The sequence below is a fragment of the Ornithorhynchus anatinus genome, chromosome X5 (assembly GCF_004115215.2).
Source record: "Ornithorhynchus anatinus isolate Pmale09 chromosome X5, mOrnAna1.pri.v4, whole genome shotgun sequence".
Lineage (NCBI taxonomy): Eukaryota > Metazoa > Chordata > Mammalia > Monotremata > Ornithorhynchidae > Ornithorhynchus > Ornithorhynchus anatinus.
Genome location: NC_041753.1, coordinates 21,663,969 through 21,684,719, shown reverse-complemented (window position 1 = coordinate 21,684,719; position 20,751 = coordinate 21,663,969).

Here is a 20,751-nt window from a genome sequence, read left to right as displayed (position 1 = left end):
TAAAAGCAAATTTGGACTGCTGGAAGCTCCTGGTTAGGAGATTTTTCCAGAGAACCCAGCCTGTAGCTAACAAGGCAAATGTTTAAAGCCAACAGTTTCTCAGTGTCACTGCAGCGAGAAGGGAAAAAGAGAAGAAGGAGGGAGAGGAGAAACCCAGCCCTACCTTGGAATGAGATTACTAGGTTAAATTCAAATATAAAAAGCATACTACCGAAGCATACTATTTATTACATGCTGGTCACAGTCTCTCAGACATTCATGGAAAATATGCCAAAGAAGATAATATATTTATAATATAAATGCAAATTTCACTATCTTTTTTCTGATGGATTTGAGCCAATCTATTGCCAGTTGTCATACGAGTTGTACAGAAATAAATTTCACATCAACTACCACTACTCTGAGAAGCTCACGGGAGACAATCAACAGTTCTGAGTCTCGAATTAACACAGCGCTGACAAATAAATTCTATGTCAGGAAATGGGAATGTGGTAGAAGGAATTTTATGTCCTGAAGAAAGAAAACCAACTTTTAGTCAGTGAATGATCTCTCTCCCTTCCTGTTATCTTCCCGGTTTCAGCATATTTCACCCAAGAGGATCAGGTAACAGCTTCCCAGAAGCTGTCAATAATTGTTGTTAAAGAGCAATTAGACTGTAATTGCACAGTCCTCGGTAGTTGAAATAATTCATTAATTTTCATCATTGTCAATTATTATTCACTGAGAGTCGGAACTACTGGAGTGTTCCCGGACCTAAGGAAGACACCATTCATCATCATGGCCACCTGCAGCATCTGTTGAGCATTTAGGGAATAGAGAAACAAGCGTGCGACACAATCTCTTCCCTCAAGGCATTTGCAATCTAAAAGGGTAGACGAGTGAATATAAATGGAAAGCAATACAATAGTATAGTCTTAACTGCTTCTGTTGGGTGTACAGGTTGATGAGGGTGCCTTTGACATGTAAAAGAAGAAAACAGAACCATGTATAAGGTCTTAATTAGCCCGTTTCCAGGCTAATATGTGTAAGTACTTTGAGGGTAGGGACTGAATTTTTCACTTCAGTTGTACTATCCCAAGGGCTCAGTACAATGCGTGTTGCCGACTTGTTCATCCCAAGCGCTTAGTACAGTGCTCTGCACATAGTAAGCGCTCAATAAATACTATTGAATGAATTGAATGAATGCGTGGCACTCAAATACCACTGATTGACAGATTATGTTGACAGCTCAGAGATTGCCTACTTTCCTGCTTGCTATCCTCAGTGATATTTCAAGAATCCCAGATCCTCGGTAGAGGTGTAAACTGCTGTTGATGCGGCCCTGAACCTCAACAAGGCAAGTAGGCTTGGACTCTTTCAGAATCCTAAGGAAAACCCAGTGATCTCAGGACACAGGGCAGGGTATCTGGGAAGACAGAACTTCTATAATTTATTTATATTAATGCCTGTCTCCCCCTCTAGACTGTAAGCTCATTGTGGGCAGGGAATGTGTTATACTGTCATATTGTACTCTCCCAGGTGCCTAGTACAGTGCTCTGTATGCCCTAAGTGCTCAATAAATACGATTGACTGAAGATAGATAACAGGCCATCTAGCTTCTTCAGTAAAGGGTGTGTTGCAGATGACACTATGGACCTAGACACCCTTGCTTCCACTTCATTCATTCATAGTTATTGAGCACTTACCGTACAGAACATTGTTCTAAGCGCTAGGGAAAGTACAATACAACAGTAAACAGTGACATTCCCTGCCCACCATGAGCTCGTTCCATCCTCTCCTGCCTGGGTAAGGGTATGTGGGTCTGGTTTAATCACTCCCACAGGACTCTTCCTCCCCACTCAGACAGCAACCACATCCATCCATCAAGTCAAAACCATCCCCAGGTTTAGGCTGTCCTGGGTCTCCACACTGGAAGAAGACGAAAAGCAATCCACAGCTACCCACAGAAGAGAATCCCCACTGTTGCTTGTTCCTTCTACCCCTGGGCCTCATTCCTCTCTCTCTGCCTCTGCTTCTTCTCCAGCTGAAACTCTTGTGCAACAGAAAGGTCCAAGCTCCAGCCCCCTTCAGAAATCAGGGATTTCAATAAATGAGATAAAGATGGCTTTTTCGAGTCTTAGGAAGCACGTTGTGGGCAGGGAATGTATCTGTTAAATTGTTCTTTTGTGAGAAGCAGTGTGGCTTAGTGGAAGGGGCATGGGGTTGGAGTCAGAGGATAGGGGTTCTAATCCCGGCTCAGCCACTTGTCTGCTGTGTGACCTTGAGCAAGTCACTTAACTTCTCTGTGCCTCAGTTACCTCATCTGTACAATGGGGATTAAGACTATGAGCCCCATGTGGGACATCCTGATTACCTAGTATCTACTCCAGCACTTAAAACAGTGCTTGGCACATAGTAAGTGCTTAACAAATACCTTTTTTTTTGTTGTACTCTCCCAAGTTCTTAGTATAGTGCTCTGCACAGGATAAACACTCCATGAATTCGACTGATTCATCGATTAGCAGGACCACTTAGGCATCCGCCTCAGATGACACAATCCCAATTACTCTCCAATTTCTGAGTTGGGAGCAGAACCAATCACTGACCTGGATGGCGGTGGCAGCAGCAGCAGCAAAACAGACTTCGGAAAGAGGGGGTAGAGCCTGGCACCTCTGTAGCAACAGCAAATTATTGTCAGGCACTGCCAGCCATCAGTTTTTCTACTTCCATTGTCAAAAATAAACATTCTAACTTGGTTAAATGATGCCCCATCTCTTTCCCTGAGCAGACCACACACACTATTCAGAAATTCAAGAGAGTGGTCGTCTGGAGCTCACTAATAGACCTCCCAGCCAGTCCCAATTCACTCAGGGTGACTCCCTTCTCCTCCCACTGCAGGATTCCTTAAATCTCTCTTTTCCCAGGGCCACCCTCCACGGAAACGGCTCCCACCTTCCCCATCCCCACCCGTCATCGCTGCCTCTCCAAAATAGTTTGCCCCAATTCTGTTACCCAGAGGCCTTAGCAAGAGAGTGGTATGTAACTGAGTAGATGTGGTCGACTGCCGATTAGACTGTAAGCCCGTCAAAGGGCAGGGACTGTCTCTGTTACCGATTTGTACATTCCAAGGGCTTAGTACACTGCTCTGCACATAGTAAGCACTCAATAAATACTATTGGAGAAGCAGCGTGGCTCAGTGGAAAGAGCACGGGCTTTGGAGTCAGGGCTCATGATTTCGAATCTCAGCTCTGCCACTTGTCGGCTGTGTGACTGTGGGCAAGTCACTTAACTTCTCTGTGCCTCAGTTCCCTCATCTGTAAAATGGGGATTAAGACTGAGCGCCCCATGTGGGACAACCTGATTCCCCTGTGTCTACCCCAGCGCTTAGAACAGTGCTCGGCACATAGTAAGCGCTTAACAAATACCAACATTATTATTATTATTATTATTATTGAATGAATGAATGCCAGGTAAGGATCCGGTTTAGTCACTAGGTGGTAGCAAAACCTCTAAAAAGATGCTCTTGTTGCACAGTTTCCCTGCAGGTTTGCTTGTTTTTTGATAAATCCCACCACGAGCCCACCTCAGGGCTACTGATAGAGTATAAAAGACAACTGAGTGCATGTGTGCGAACGCCCTTAACATATACACATTGTGAGTGGTATTGCTGTTGGTTCCAGTTGGCCCCCGTTTGGCTCCAAAGCTGTCCAGTCAGGCAGTCGGTCAGTCGTATTTATTGAGCGCTTACTGTGTGCAGGGCACTGTCCAGCCGGACCTAAAAGTTGTGTGGGTAAAGCTAATGGCATTGCTCCACTGCCCCAATTCCAATGGAGGAAATTTCTCCCTCTATCCCTCCAGAGTTGCCACCCCCCTCCTTTTTTTAAATGGCATTTGTTAAGCGCTTACTATGTGCCAGGCACAAGCTAATCAAATCGGACACAGTTCATGCCCCACATGGCACTCACAGTCAATCTCCATTACAGTTAACTGATATAATTAAAAAAGAATGGCGTAGTGGATTGAGCTCAGACCTGAGAGTCAGAAGATCATGGGTTCTAATCCCCGCTCCGCCACCTGTCTGCTGTGTGATGCTGGGCAAGTCACTTCACCTCTCTGTGCCTCAGTTACCTCATCTGTAAAGTGGGGATTGAGACTGTGAGCCCCACGTGGGACAGGGACTGTCTCCAAGCGGATTTGCATGTATCTACCCCAGTGCTTAGTATAGTGCCTGGCACATAGTAAGCACTTAAATACCACAGTTGTTATTATTACTATTATTAGTTTAAAATGGATATTTTAAAAAACAATATTGCATCCCTAATCAGAATGTAAAGACAACAACATGGACTGAGGAAGAGAAAATGGCTGTAACCCAAAAAAGCAATGGAACACACTCAAATGTAGATATTAGGAGGCATATGGTGTCAAGATTGTGGTGTAAGCTATTTAAGAAGTAGAATAACAATGGCTGAGCCAAGTAGCTCAAAGGAAGGGTCCAATCTACTGATAGTTTGGACCCCAAGAAGCAGAAAACATCTCTGAAGATGGGGAATGTACTGGACAGATTCAATGGCAAAACGTTTTTTTTTTTTGTTTTTTGGGTTTTTTTTTAGCAAAAATGGATGCAACTTGCTCAAGCCAAAACAGAATGATGCATCACCAATTTGCATTCCTGAAGACACAGAGGAGAATGGGTCTAATAAAAGGATAAAGGCAAGTATTTTTACAAGTTGATAAGAACTACTGTTATATGTGTAAATGTATTTCCATTAAACAAAGAAACTAATTGTAAATTTCTGATTGTTGCCATACATTTTCAAAAACAAATTTTTAAGTCAAAAGATGCTAATTTTCAAAAAATATTTCAACAGAAAATCAAAGCAATGAAAATTGTACTCACTTTTTTATTCATCTTAGACATATGCAAATGTAAAGATTTAGAAATGTCCTTTAGCTCAATCTCTCTTCTCGCCTTCTTTCCCTTTTCTAAGTTGTTTCTTAACTTGTTATTAAAAAAACTAAATCAAACTAAAAATGAAAATCCTCAAATTTCTGGCTGTAGACCTATTTGCAGTTTAAGCTGAAAGGTCTACCTAGGAATACTGATGTTGGATTTTAAAGAAAAATCAAAGAATTTATAACTTCTATAATGGTAACACATGGTCTCTGTACATATTTTCTCCTGTTGCAACTTGTGCTTTACACACTATACAAATACACATCAGTTACTGAAAAGAAGGCCAAACATTGACCATTTCAAGGTGAAATCCTAATAAACATAGGTTTATAATTACTGAAGATTTTTAAATGAAAAACTAAGGGACAGCAATAGAATTAATGCCTATGGGTGGCAAAATGTCAAACCCTTCTCTGTCAGGAGTGCTTACTATGTACAAAGCACTGTACTAAGAGCTTGGGAGAGTACAATATAGCAGAGTTGGTAGACATGTTCCCTGCCAAGGGCAGCTATGAGTGTGTGTGTGTGTGTGTGTGTGCACATTATGAAAAGATGACCTTTCCTTCACTGATACTTAATTATTTCTATGAACTTGCTAATTACTCCCCATAGCCCTACTACATCTTTATGACATTTTTTCCCCTTAAGGACAAGTACCATTTCAAGCCTGTCTCTCCTTGTTTTCTCACTCTTTTTTTATGGCATTTGTTAAGCGCTTACTATGTACCAGGCACTGTAGTATGCGCTGGGGTAGATACAGGCTAATCAGGTTGGTCAGGCGCAGTCCCACGTGGGGCTCACAATCTTAATCCCAATTTTGCAGATGAGGTAGCTGAGGCACAGAGAAGTTAAGTGATTAGCTAGCCCACCTTCAAAGCCTTATTAAAATCACACCTTCTCCAAGAGACCTTCCCCGACTAAACCGTATTTCCTTTTCTCCCTCTCCCTTCTGCATGGCCCTGTGAGTCCTATGTTGGGCCAGATCATCTGGTTATCTACCCCAGCCCTTACTACAGTGCTTGGCATATAGTAAATGTTTAACAAATACCACAATTGTTATTATTATTATTATTGAGGGCATACTGTGGGCAGATCACTGTATTAAATGCTTGGGAGAGTACAATGGAGTTTGTAGACATGATCCCTGTCCTTGAAGAGTTCATAATCTATTTCTTCCTGTTGCCCTCGCTAGATTTATAAGATTCTTGAGAGTAGCAATTATGTTTTTTACTCATATGGTAAGCTGCCAAGAAATTCGAGACTGTAGAGAAAGAAGAGAGATCAGAGCTGGAGATGTAGATTTGGAAATCATCCCCGTGGACATGGTAGTTGAAGCCATGGGAGTGAATGAGTTCTCCAAGGGAGTGGATGTAGATGGAGAACAGAAGGGGACCCAGAACTGAACCTTGAGGGACTCCCACAGTTAGGGGGCAGGAGTCTTGTGGGAACTCGTTATTAAGAAGTGAGGAGGAAGAAGAAGAGGAGCTAGTAAAGGAAACTTGTTAGCCCAAGTCAGAGTGGCAGGAAGACAACCGTAAATGTAGTACAACTTCCCTTTTTCAACTGTTGAAATATTGGCAGTAAAATGCTTAAGTGGAAATGACACTTTCATTCCCCAGGAGAAGCAATTTAGAAAGATTAGCTGTGTATGTAGCAGTGGCCTGTTAATTAAGAAATAGTATTTTGAGGTTGCTTTACTGACAACTCACTCACTCTTATCTTACTGACTGGCTCTAGTCTGGGCATGTGCTAGTGTATTTTTGAGAGGCTGTTCCGGGGAAAAAAAACCACTCATTTTTAAAATCAGATCTGCCTGGGGCAAAGCTAACACAAGGATTGCCCTGAACAGATGAATCTACGGTGTGTGCCTGTCACATACCACTAGTCTAGCGTTAGAATTTATCCTCCCAGCCCTGTTGTCAGCACATCTGTTGCCTGACTAACTGCATGTCAGACTTTTCCACCCCACTGGCCTGCCCCCCTGATCCCACTGCCATCCTAGGACATTGTGAAGGAACAAAGGGGAACTAAATTGATAACTCTAACAGGGAGGAGGATTACAGGGAAAATTGCTAGTTTACAATCGACTATGGAGAAGAGAAACTGCTTCCCTGGAGAAAAATGAAACTGCTTTTTCCCTAGAGAAAACAAAACAGGGTTCTTCCCAGCTTGTTAGCAGATAAGAAACAGTAAACCAGAGTAGATAACACATGCATTCACACATTAGGAGAGCAGAAATCACAGAAGATGAGAAGCAATTTGTACACACACACACTCTCTCTCTCTTCCCAGCAATGCCAATCAAGATAAACATACTCCTGGATAATCAGGAGCCCAAGAAATCTCTCTCACAGGAAAAAAAAAGTTTTCTGTTAGAACTTCCAAGCAAATAGAGTTAGCTACTCTTGTAAACACCACTACAGACATAACTAGTGACTAATGTCTTGTCCATTTGGTCTAAAAGGAAGTGGTTTCCACTTGCGCTATTAATAATAATAATAATAATGATGATGATGACAGTGGTAATAATGATAATATTTGTTGAGCATTTACTATGTGCCAAGCACTGTTCTAAGCACTGGGATAGATACAAGGTTATCAGTTTGGACACAGTCTCTGTCCCACATGAGGTTCACAGTCTAGGTAGAAGGGGTAGGATATCATCCCCATTTTTCAGATGAGGTAACTGAGGCGCAGAGAAGTTAAGTGACTTGCCCAAGGTCACACAACAGCGAAGGGGCAGAGGTGTGATTAGAATCCAGCTCCTCTGACTCCCAGGCCCCTGCTCTTTCCACTAGGCCATGCTGTTGCTGTTTAACTACCACCTGTATGCAGATAACATCCAATCAACCTTTCTAGCCCTGATAACAATGATCATAATAATAATAATAATTATGGTATTTGTTAAGTGCTTACTATGTGCCAAGCCCTGTTCTAAGCACTGGGGTAGGTACAAGGTAATCAGGTTGTCCCACGTGGGGCTCACAGTCTTAATCCCCATTTATCAGATGAGGTAACTGAGGCCCAGAGAAATGAAGTGACTTACCCGAGGTCACACAGCAGACAAGTGACGGAGCCAGGATTAGAACCCATGACCTTCTGACTCTCAGGTCCGTGTTCTATCCACTACACCATGCTGCTTCTCCATAATAATGATAACAATAATAATAATAGGCAAGGGCTTACTATGTGTTAAACCCTGGAGTAGATACAAGATAAACAGGTTGGACACAGTCCCTGTCCAATGGGGGGCTTATAGTCTAAGGAGAACATGTATTTAATCCCCATTTGAGGGAATTGAAGCACTGAAAAGTTAAGTGACTTGCCCAAGGTCACAGAGCAGGCAAGTGGTGGAGCCAGGATTGAAACCGAGGACCTCTGATTCCCAGGCCCAGGGTCTTTCCACTAAGCCACACTGCTTCCCATTTCCCTCCCCTTCAATTTTGCTTTTCTTCTTGCCTCCCTCTGTGAACGTCCTACCTACACCTCAAGTTCGATATGTCAAAAACTGAGCTCTTCATCATCCCTCATCATCCCTCATCATGATCCCTCCATCACTGGGCACCAAAGGACCTGGGTTCTAATCCTGACTCTGCCACATGCCTGCTGTTTGACCTTGGGCAAGTCACATAATTTCTCTATGCCTCAGGTACCTCAACTGTAAAATGGGGATTAAATCCTACTCGCTCCTACTTAGAGTCTGCGCCCCATGTGGGACAGGGACTGTGTCTAACCTGATTAACTTGCATCTACTCCAGCACTTAGAACAGTGCATGCCACTAAGCGCTTAACAAATATGATAACAATAATAATAATAATCCTTCCCAAATTCTTTCCACCACCAATCTTTCCCATGACAGCTGACAACACTACCCTCCCTTTTCTGAAACCCACACATTTGGCATTATCCTCAACTCCTTCCTCTCCTTTAATTCCCCAATTCAGTCTGTTGCTAAATCTTGTATGTTATTTTTCTACAAGATTTCCAGATCTTCCCCTTCCTCTCCCTCCAAATGGCCGCTGCAATTGTCCAGGCATTTGTCATAATCTGTCTCAGCTCCTCTGGCACCCTCCTCGCTGATCTCCCAGAGCACAGGCCTGAAAGTCAGAAGGATGTGGGTTCTAATCCCGGCTCCACCACCTGTCTGCTGTGTGACCTTGGGCAAGTCACTTCACTTCTCTGTGGCTCAGTAACCTCCTCTGTAAAAGAGGGACTAGGACTATGAGCCTCATGTGGGACAGGGACTGTGTCCAACCTGATTAGCTTGTATCTACCCCAGCATAGACTGTAAGCCCGTCAGTGGGCAGGAATTGTCTCTATCTGTTGCTGAATTGTACATTCTAAGTGCTTAGTACAGTGCTCTGCACATAGTAAGCGCTCAATAAATGCTATTGAATGAATGAATGTTTGACACATAGTAAGTGCTTAACAAATACCATCATCATCCAGTCTCTCCCATCTCCAGTCCATATTTCACCCTACTGCCTGGATCATTTTCGTAAAAGATCATTCTGCACATGTCTCCCCACTCTTCAAAACCCTCAAATGATTACCCTTTCTTCTCTGCATCAAGCAAAAACTCCTGATGATTGCCTTTAAAACACTCCATCAGCTCTCTCCCTCCTACTTATCTACCCTCTCTTCTTCCACTTCACCCCAGTTCACACTCTTCATTCCTCTCAAACTAACCTACTCACTGTGCCTTGTTCTCATCTTTCCCTCCACAGACCTCCTCCTCCTTACCTCAAACACCCTCTCCCTTTAAATCTGCCATCTTCAATATAGTTCTGAAATCACACCTGCACTCAATAAATATTATCTATTGGTTGACAGGTTATTCATCACCATTTTCTTCGGTAACAATAATAATAATTGTGGCATTTGTTAAGTGCTTACTATGTGGCAGGCACTGTATTAAGCGCTGGGGTGGATACAAGGTATTTTGGTTGGACACAGTAGTGAAAATGTGGATGGTTCAGCCTAATCCATCCCCTCTATTGGAAAAGATTCAAACACATATCCTGCTGATGGTGGGCCTGGTTAATTGATAACCATTTATCATGTTCTCTTTTTTCTTTAAAGGTAATTTTTAAGCTCTTACTATGTGTCAAGCACTGTTCTAAGTGCTGGGGTAGATACAAGTTAATCAGGTCAGACATGGTCCCTATCTGACATGGGGCTCGCAGTCGAACTAGCAGGGAGAACAGGTATTGGATCCTCACTTTACAGTTGAGGAAACTGAGGCAGAGAGACGTTAAGTGACTCGCCCAAGGTCATACAGCAGACAAGTGGCAGAGCAGGATTAGAACCCAGGTCCTCTGACTCCCAGGCTCGTGCTCTTTTCACTAGGCCACGCTGCTTCCTCATGTTTGGCTATTAAGGCCAGATCTTTCTTGGGGCAGGAGAAGGGAGTGAGGGGGGGAAATCCTCCAGGCCCACTCCCTGCAGGTCTGCAGATTCTCACCCTTTCCCAACATACTGGAACGGAGTCAGGGTCTTCTGAGCCAGGTTGGCTGGGACTGTGGTTACAGTCATGAAGGAATGAATGAAACCAGACTACCTGATGAAGGCCAGCTGACAGACACAGATGCAACTTCTTCTGAACTTCTTCTTTCATTTTGAGAGGGACATCAGGTATTGGATTTGCAATCAGAGAGGCCTCAATTTGGCTTTCCAGATCTGCCCAAAGGCATTAGTGACAAACCGATAACCCAGCCTCTGTCACTAAAGCAAAGTTCTCATCGTTAATAATAATGATGGAATTTGTGAAGTGCTTACTATGTGTCCAGCACGGTTCTAAGCGCTGGGGTAGACACAAGCTAATCGGGTTGTACACAGTCCCCGTCCCACATGGAGCTCGCAGTCTTAATCCCCATTTTACAGATGAGGTAACTGAGGCCCAGAGAAGTGAAGTGACTAGCCCAAAGTCACACAGCAGACAAGTGGCGGAGCCAGGGTTACCTGGGCCAGTGCCTGTGCGGTCCCCCGTCAACTCCAGTCTCAATGGTACAGCAATTCTGGGCCACAAAATCATCATCGTCATCATCAGTGGTATTTATTGAGCACTCACTGTGTGCAGAGCAGTGCACAGAGCATTTGGGAGATACAACAATCCAATGGAGTTGGCAGACATGTTCCCTGGCCTAGTGGATAGAGCAGAGGCCTGGAGTCAGAAGGAACTGGGTGCTAATCCCCATTCTGCCACTTGCCTGCTGTATGACCTTAGGAAAGTCACTTAACTTCTCTGTGCTTCAGTTATTTCATTTGTAAAATGGGGATTTAAGACTGTGAGCCTCGTATGAGACATGGTTAGCTTGTGTCTACCCCAGCACTTAGTACAGTGTCTGGCATATCGTAAATGCTAAGGAAGCAGCGTGGCTTAGTGGAAAGAGCCTGGGCTTGGGAGTCAGAGGTCGTAGGTTCTAATCCTGGCTCTGCCACTTGTCTGCTGTGTGACCTTGGGCAAGTTACTTAACTTCTCTGTGCCTCAGTTACCTCATCTGCAAAAATGGGTTTAAAAAAAAAAGGTGAGCCCCACCTGGGACAATTTGATTATCCTGTATCTACCCCAGCGCTTAGAACATTGCTCTGCACATAGTAAACGCTTAACAAGTACCATAATTATTATTATTAAATGCTTAACAAATACCATTTTTAAAAAAATGAGTTTATAGTCTATGGGCCATATGATGTAAGCTTCTGCAGTCCACTGGGTATTTACCGCCACCCAGTGAACCACAAGCTGAATTTGAGTCAGAACGTAGTGCTGTTAAAAGGCCAACATCACACCAACATGTATTTAAAAAGTAGGTTGTGCAAAGTTAGGAAGTAATACTTTGATTATACTCTGCATCTGACAGAATTTAAAAACTGAAGATGGTCTGAAGTAGAGCAACAAACATGATTATGCAGAAGAGAAAATAGGTCCTATCAGGCAAGATGAAAGGAATTTGGATTTTTAAAGAAGAGGAGAATAGGCTAAGTCAATAAGGAAAATCACATCAAATTCCATCATACGTATCCCCTAGACACTCATATTACTTGACTGATTGAAAAAATAAGAGAAAAGTAAAATCTCAGTGGGCTCAAAACAATGGGAAAACATGTGAAAAATATTTTCATATAGTTTATAAAAAAATAAGGGATCAAAAATATAAATTTCATAAGGATAACATTGAACACAATGTGAATTAGGGACTTATTAGGGACCAGAACATCTCAGGATCCTGAAGGAACTAGATACAGATACTAGATACAACTGGGAAAGTTGGCTCCAGATTTGCTAAACAGAAGGACAAGGGAGTGTGGAGAAGGCTAATAGAAGAGTGATAATAATAATGATTATTTATTATTTGTTAGCATTTGTTAAACATTTACTATGTGTTTCTAAGTGCTGGGGTAGATAAAGGTCAGAAACAGTCCCTGTTCCACATGGGGCTCTCAGTCTAAGTATTGAATCCTTATTTGACAGTTGTGGAAACTGAAGCACAGAGGAAGGGAAGTGACTTATCCAAGGTCACAAGGCAAGTAAGTGACAGAGCGGGATTAGAAGCCAGGTCCTCTGACTCCCAGGCCCATGCTCTTTTCACTAGGCCACGCTGAAGACTCCTGTAGGGGTCTGAGTGGATCCATCTGAGAGAGTGTTTAGTACAGTGCCTGGCACATAGTTAATCACTTAACAAATACCATACTTATTACAGGAGAGTGCAGGCTCTCAAGGACACAAATAAGGGTCTAGATGGCTGTTTGCCTTGATGAGGGCTAAGGTTTTGGCATGTTGAAACATCACCAAAATGGGAATTTATAGCCTGATTACTCTGGGTTTTATGATGAGATTTGATTGGAAAAATAAGGCAAATGAAGGAAGAGAGACTCAACAAAAACTCCTTTCTTTTGAAGATTAGTACTTGTGAGATTTGGTTATGAATATTTACAAAGGCATGTGACAAAACTGAAAAATGTGAGATACTGATGAGAAGAAGTGTGCAGTGTCATTAGAGGGATAATGGTAAAGTAAAAGCAGCTCATATAAATAGGAGAATGAAAGAAGAGACCTGGGAATATAAAAACGATTTGAAGAACAAAACAAAAAAACTGAAAAAGAAAACAAAATGATCTGAATTAGCATTGAGGATATCATTCATAATTCCTCAACTAATGAACTGTCACCATACAAAATAAACCAAGAAGGACTTAGAGAAACAGCACAGGAGCAAGAAGGGTGCTTTTTTTTTTGGCTCTTCTAGTGGAACTTGGTTCTGTTGTTATTTAGAGTAAAGATCAAGGTAGTGACAGCCAGGATCATTTTTCAAAAATGTCATTCTGCACACATCTCCTCATTCCTCAAGATTATCCAATGGTTGCTTATTCCTCTTCACATCAAGCAAAAACTCCTCACTATCAACTTTAAGGCACTGATTTAGCTAAGCTGATTTAGCTCTCTCCCTCATCCATTTTCTTGTCTCACTACACCCTAGCTCGCACCCCTTTTTTTTTAATGGTATTTGTTTAGTGTTTACTGTGTGCCAGGCATTGTACTAAGCACTGGGGTAGATACAAGACAATCAGGTTGGGCACATAGGGCTCACAGTCTTAATCCCCATTTTATAGATGAGGTTACAGAGGCACCTCAAGTTAAGTGACTTGCCCATGGTCACACAGCAGACAAGTGGTGGAGCTGGTATTAGAACCCGTGTCCTTCTGATTCCCCGGTCCCAAAATCCTCTCCTCCTCAAAATTCTCCAATGGCTCCCATTTCTCTCCACATAAAACTGAAACTCTTGACACCACCAACTGTCTCCACCTTACCTTTCTGCTCTCTTCTCTCGCTATATTCCAATCCAGCACTTAAAACAGTGCTTGGCAAATAGTAAGCGCTTAACAAATACTATTATTATTATTATTAATTTGCACTCTTCGCTTTTCCCAAACTAGTTTCCTAATTGTATTTCACTCTTGACTCTCCTATCTCTGACTGTACTTACCCTTTCCCCTGTTTGGAACTACGGCGTGGCCCAGTGAAAAAAAGACTTGGGCCCGGGAGTCAGAAGACCTGCGTTCTAATCCTGCCTCCACCACCTGCCTGCTGTGTGGCCCTGGGCAAGTCACTTCACATCTCCGTGCTTCACTTACCTCATCTGCAATATGGAGATTAAATTCTCCTCCATCTGATTTAGACTATGAGCCCCAGATAATCCAACGTGATTATTTAAGTATTATTTATTGAGTGCTTACTGTGTGCAGAGCACTATACTGAGCGCTTGGGAGAGTGCAATATAACAGAGCCGGGAGCCATGTTCCCTGCCCACAGTGAGTCTAGAGGAATAATAATAATGATGGTGATGATGATAATAATCATCATCATAATTTTACATGACAAATGCGTTGTGGAATGAAAGTCCATATCCACAATCGCATAGAATTTAATAGAACAGTTAGTCCTTGGATTTGTATTTCTAAGAAGGGAATCTTCCACACTCCCCTTTCAATCAGTCATTGCCTAAATATGGCTGATTGACATTGATTTCCCACATATGAAGCTAATGCCACCCAGTGGATAAGAAACAGTGCTGCAAGAGAAAAATCACTTGGATGGTCATCATTTACGATCTTCTTGCCAAGCTGGCCAAAATTTAATAATAATAATTATGTTGGTATTTGTTAATAATAATAATGTTGGTATTTGTTAAGCGCTTACTATGTGCAGAACACTGTTCTAAGCGCTGGGGTAGATACAGGGTAATCAGGTTGTCCCACGTGAGGCTCACAGTCTTAATCCCCATTTTACAGATGAGGTAACTGAGGCACCGAGAAGTTAAGTGACTTGCCCACAGTCACACAGCTGACAAGTGGCAGATCCGGGATTCGAACCCATGACCTCTGACTCCCAAGCCCTTGCTCTTTCCACTGAGTCACGCTGCTTCTCTATGTGGACAATTCCAGTTAACTTTTACACTTATGTGACTTGAATCAAGAAATACTGCTAAGGAGACTAATGAATTTATTATTAATAATAATAACACTAATACTAATAGTATTTGTTAAGTACTTACTTATGTGCCAGCCAGTGTACTAAGCCCTGGGGTGGATACAAGCAAATCAGCTGTGTGACTGTGGGCAAGTCACTTAACTTCTCTGTGTCTCAGTTCCCTCATCTGTAAAATGGGGATTAAGACTGTGAGCCCCAGGTGGGACAACCTGATTCCCCTGTGTCTACCCCAGCGCTTAGAACAGTGCTCAGCACATAGTAAGCGCTTAACAAATACCAACATTATTATTAAATGGGGTTGGACACAGTCTCTGTCCCACCTGGGGCTCACAGTCTCGATCCCCACTTTACAGCTGAGGTAACTGAGGCCCAGAGAAGTGAATTGACTTGCCCAAGGTCACACAGCAGACAAGTGACAGAGCCGGGATTAGAACCCATGACCTTCTGATTCCCAGGCCCGTGCCCTATCCACTTATGCTATGTTGCTTCCTACTGAGGCAACGGTTACACAAATATGACAGCTAGGGTTGCCTCCTACTACCCCTTGATTTGGAAACAAGCTTGGGAGTAATAATAGTATTTATTAAATGCCTGGCATTATTTTGAAAGGGCTGAAGGGTAGGGGCAATTTGAGCAGCCCAGGCACAGGAAAGGAAGGGCTATTGAGAAGGTGTAAAATGATCTGAGACATTAAGGCACAGGCTTGAGGCATGAACATGGAAGGCCGGACATTTCAGGGAAAGGTTACAACAATTACAAAGCCAGTCAGGAGACCATCTCTCCAAGGGGATAGACACCCATGAAAATCCAGACATACGGTAACTCAGAAACTCCCAGTGCTCTTTGACAGGACTCTTTTTTCATAACCGACAGCTATTAATGTAATGAGGCATATCGGTAGTTAAGAGAGGCAAATGTCGTAGCCCCCATCTCAGTCTCTGGGAGGTAGGGAGCAGTGTTAAAGTTGATTAACCTTTTTTTGAACTTTATTACTACTGAAAAAAAACAACATACTTCTGAATGAGAACCAGCGTGGCCTAATGGAAAGAGCACGGGCCTGGGAGCCAGAGGACCGGCGTTCTAATCCTGGCTCCACCACTTGTCTGCTGTGTGACCTTGGGCAAATCACTTCACTTCTCTGTGCTTCAGTTACCGCATCTGTAAAATGAGGATTGAGACTATGAGCCCACATGGGATATGGACTGGTACCAACCTGATTCGCATGTATCTGCCCCAGTGCTTAGTACAGTGTCTGGCACATAGTAAGTACTTAACAGATACCTTTAAAAATAGCTAATAGGCTATACTTCATTCATTCATTCATTCATTCATTCATTCATTCATATTTAATGAGTCCTTACTGTGTGCAGAGCATTGTACTAAGCGCTTGGAAAGTACAATTCAGCCACAGAGAGACAATCCCTGCCCACAGTGGGCTCACAGTCTGGAAGACCGGCTCACACTGTTGTTATCAATAAAAAATGCATGCAGCCAGAAGGCCTATGGATTTCTGATCATGTGGCCCACTATTTTAAAAAAATGAAAGCAAAAAGCTTGCACGCCCTTGGTATAGCCCATGAATGATGCTGATGGACCTGTTCAAAGAGTTAATAATGATAACAATAATTTAGATTTGTACCCTCTGAGCACTTGATATTCACCTACTCTGTGCCCCACAGAACTTACATACACATATGAAATTTATTTTCATGTCTGTCTTCCCCTCTAAATTGTAAGCTCCTCTTGTACGCTCCCAAGCCCTTAGTACAGTGCAGTAAGTGCTCAATAAATACCATTGATTGACTGACTGAATAACTATAAGAATAACAAGAATAATTGTGATATTTGTTAAATGTTTACCATGGGCCGAGTACTGGACAAAGCAGTATAATCAGTTGTCTGTTTAAAAGAATATTGATTTATTGCCATTTCTTCAGAACTCCTCCTGTTCTATGATGAGGTTTAATTCAGTCCCAATTTTAATTTTTGCAATTTGAAATAACACTTATTCACCTAAAAATACATATTTCTTTTTTTACAATAGGTTTTGTATAAGCGCTTTGATTTGAATACTATTTTATTTTCATAAAACATTAGTCTCATTGCATTCCCAATTCGCAAACATATCTCAAAAATCACTTCTCCCTGGTCTGTTATTCCTTTTCTCCTCCTCCACCTCTCTTTCCTCTCCTGGACCACATCTTATCTCTTCACCTCATTAGGATATTTGAAAACAATTCACAGGTTTTTAGAGAAAATCTGGAGGTTTTCTAACACTGCCTAGAATGACAATGAACACGTCAAAAACAAAAGTACCCTAAAAGAAGCTCAGCTTCAGATACTTCCTCTGGGAACTCCCCCCTGAGCAAAAGCTAAATGATATTGCCGGATTCAGCTTTCTAAAGACATAGGCAAAGAGCAGCGTGGCCTAGTGAGAAGCAGTGTGGCTTAATGGATAGAGCCCGGGGCCTGGGTGTCAAAGGGCCTGGGTTCTAATTCTGACTGCACCACTTGTCTGCTGTGTGACCTTGGGCAAGTCACTTCACTTCTCTGAGCCTCAGTCATCTCCCCTTTGGTCACCTCATTGGTAAAATGGGGATTAAGACTGTGAGCCCCACGTGGGACATGGACTGTGTCCAACCTGATTACCTTGCATCTACCCCAGAGCTCGGTACACTGCCGAGCCCACACACTTCGCTCCTCTAATGCCAATCTTCTCACTGTATCTCAATCTTGTCTACCTCGCTGATGACCTCTACCCCATTTTTTTTTTTTTGGTATTTGTTAAGCGCTTACTATGTGCAGAGCACTGTTCTAAGCGCTGGGGGAGATACAGGGTAATCAGGTTGTCCCACGTGAGGCTCACAGTCTTAATCCCCATTTTTACAGATGAGGGAACTGAGGCACAGAGAAGTTAAGTGACTTGCCCACAGTCACACAGCTGACAAGTGGCAGAGCCGGGATGGCAGAGCCATGTCCTGCTTCTGGCCTGGAAAGTCCTCCCTCTTCATATCCAAGAGATAATTACTTTCCCCACCTTCAAAGCCTTAATGATGGCACATCTCCTCCAAGAGGCCTTCCCCGACTAAGCCCTCCTTTCCTCTTCTCTTCTCCCACTCCCTCCTGACTTGCTGCTTTTACTCATCCCTCCCCCCAGCCCACAGTATTTATGTACATATCTGTAATTTTTATTTATTTATATTCATGTAGGTCTCCCCTTCTTGACTGTGGGCAGGGATCATTGTGGGCAGGGAATGTGTCTGTTATATTATTATATTGTACTCTCCCAAGCTGTTAGTACAGTGCTCTGCACACAGTAAGTGCTCAATAAATATGACTGACTGACTGCCTGGCACCTAGTGAGCTCTTAACAAATACGGAAAAAACAAAAACCCAAACAAAAATGAAGGAATGAACGAAGAAAGCCAGGAGGGCCTTAACTGGGCTTGCCTTTTGCTTCTTGCCCACTGTGTCTGTCGCCTAACTCCTCTTCCCCTTAGATTGTAAGCCCATGAAGGGCCAGGGACTGTGCTCACCTCCTCCAAGAGGCCTTCCCAGACTGAGCTTCCCCCTTTCCCTCTGCTCCCTCTCTGCTCCCCCTTCACCTCCCCTCAGCTAAGCACCCTTTCCCCCCTTTCCCTCTGCTCCTCCCCCTCTCCCTTCCCCTCAGCACTGTGCTCATTTGTATATATTTTTATTACCCTATTTATTTTGTTAATGAGGTGTATACCCCCTTGATTCTATTTATCGTGATTAAGTTGTCTTGTTTTTGTCCGTCTGTCTCCCCCGATTAGACTGTAAGCCCGTCAATGGGCAGGGATTGCCTCTATCTGTTGAGGAATTGTACATTCCAAGCGCTTAGTACAGTGCTCTGCACATAGTAAGAGGTCAATAAATACTATTGAATGAATTAATCAACCGGTGCATTTTTTGGCCAACCTTTTCTACAGTGGTTTTTTGCACAGTGCTTTGAACACAGTAGGAGCTTAATAAATACTGTTAATACTACTCATCACCAACCTTTCGCCCACATCCTCTTTTTGGCTTGGAACTCCCTCCCCCTTCATATGTGACTGATCACTCTCCCTACCTTCAAAGCCTTATTAAAACCACAACTCTTCCAAGAGGCCTTCCCCGTCTAAGCCCTTATTTCCTCTTCTCTCTCTCCCTTCTGCATAACCCTTGCACTTAGATTTGCATCCTTTATTCCCCCACCCTCAACCCCACAGCACTTATGTACATACCCATCATTTATTTTAATGTCTGTTTCCTTCTCTAGACTGTAAATTCATCGTGGGCAGGAAACGTGTCTACCTACTCTGTTGCATTGTACTTTCCCAAGTGTTTAGCTCGGTGCTCAACAAATACCACTGACTGCTTGATACTGATTGAGTGTGATGCCTTGAAGGTACCAACTGAAAATTTCCAGAGAGCAGTTAGGGTGTTCGATTTGATTGTGAGACATAGAACTTCTTTAGATTCCACATCTAATTTCTGGAATATTACCAGCAGCAGCACTTACATTCCAAATTTAATAACAAATATCAAATAGGGTCGTCAACAAAGTTCTGGAATCAGGGTCAATACCGGAGGACTGGGGCCTGGTATAGCAGGTTAGAGCCAGGAGAGTGAGGAGGAAGGAGGACTGAAGTCAGCATTGAAGTGATGCTCATGGCAACACAATTTTGGTGGATAATAATAGTAATAATTACAGTATTTGTTAAGCACTTACTATGTGCCAGGCACTGTACTAAGAGCTAGGGTGGATAAGAGCAAATAGGGTTAGACGCAGTTTCTGTCCCACATAGGGCTCACAGTCTTAATCCCCATATTACAGATGAGGTAACTGAGGCACAGAGAAGTTTAGGGCTGGGCACATACTAGGCACTAATTAAAGTATGACCAAATTTAGATTTTTTTTGAAAATCTACAGACTCAGCAGAAATGTTCTTCTTGACACATGCGGAACTGAAAAGGATTTCTTTATACAAATCAGCTCTCCCTTCTATCTAGCTTTACTCTTCTCCCACTAGAGAAGCAGCCTGGCTTAGTGGCTAGGGTACGAGGCTGGGAGTCAAAAGGACCTAGGCTCTAATCCCCGCTCTGCCACTTGTCTGCTGCCTGACCTTGGGCAAGTCACTTAACTTCTCTGGGCCTCAGTTCCCTCATCTGTAAAATGAGGATTAAGACTGAGCCCCATATAGGGCATGGGCTGTATCCAACCTGATTAGCTTGTATCTACCCCAGCACTTAGTACAGTGCCTGGCACAGAGTGAGCACAGAGAAGCAGTGTGGCGCAGTGGAAAGAGCACGGGCTTTGGAGTCAGGGCTCATGAGTTCGAATCCCAGCTCTGCCACTTGTCAGCTGTGTGACTATGGGCAAGTCACTTAACTTCTCTGTGCCTCAGTTCCCTCATCTGTAAAAATGGGGATTAAGACTGTGAGCCCCACGTGGGACAACCTGATTCCCCTGTGTTTACCCCAGCGCTTAGAACAGTGCTCTGCACATAGTAAGCACTTAACAAATACCAACTTAACAAATTGCATTTTTATATATATAAAAAAACACACCCTATACTCCACCACTAATCTGCTTCAATCTCATCTCTCTTGCTAGTTGACCCCTTACTCCCGACCTCCCTTCTGCCAGAATCTTCCATCTTCTGCATACCACCACTCTTCCCATCTTCAAAGCCCTTCTAAAAGCACATCTCTCCCGGAAGCCTTCCCTTAATTCCGCCTGGCCCAAATAATTGACACCAAGAAAAATCCAAGTTTTAATAACACAGAGTTTTCTTTAATAGCAATCCACCATTGGTAATCCCC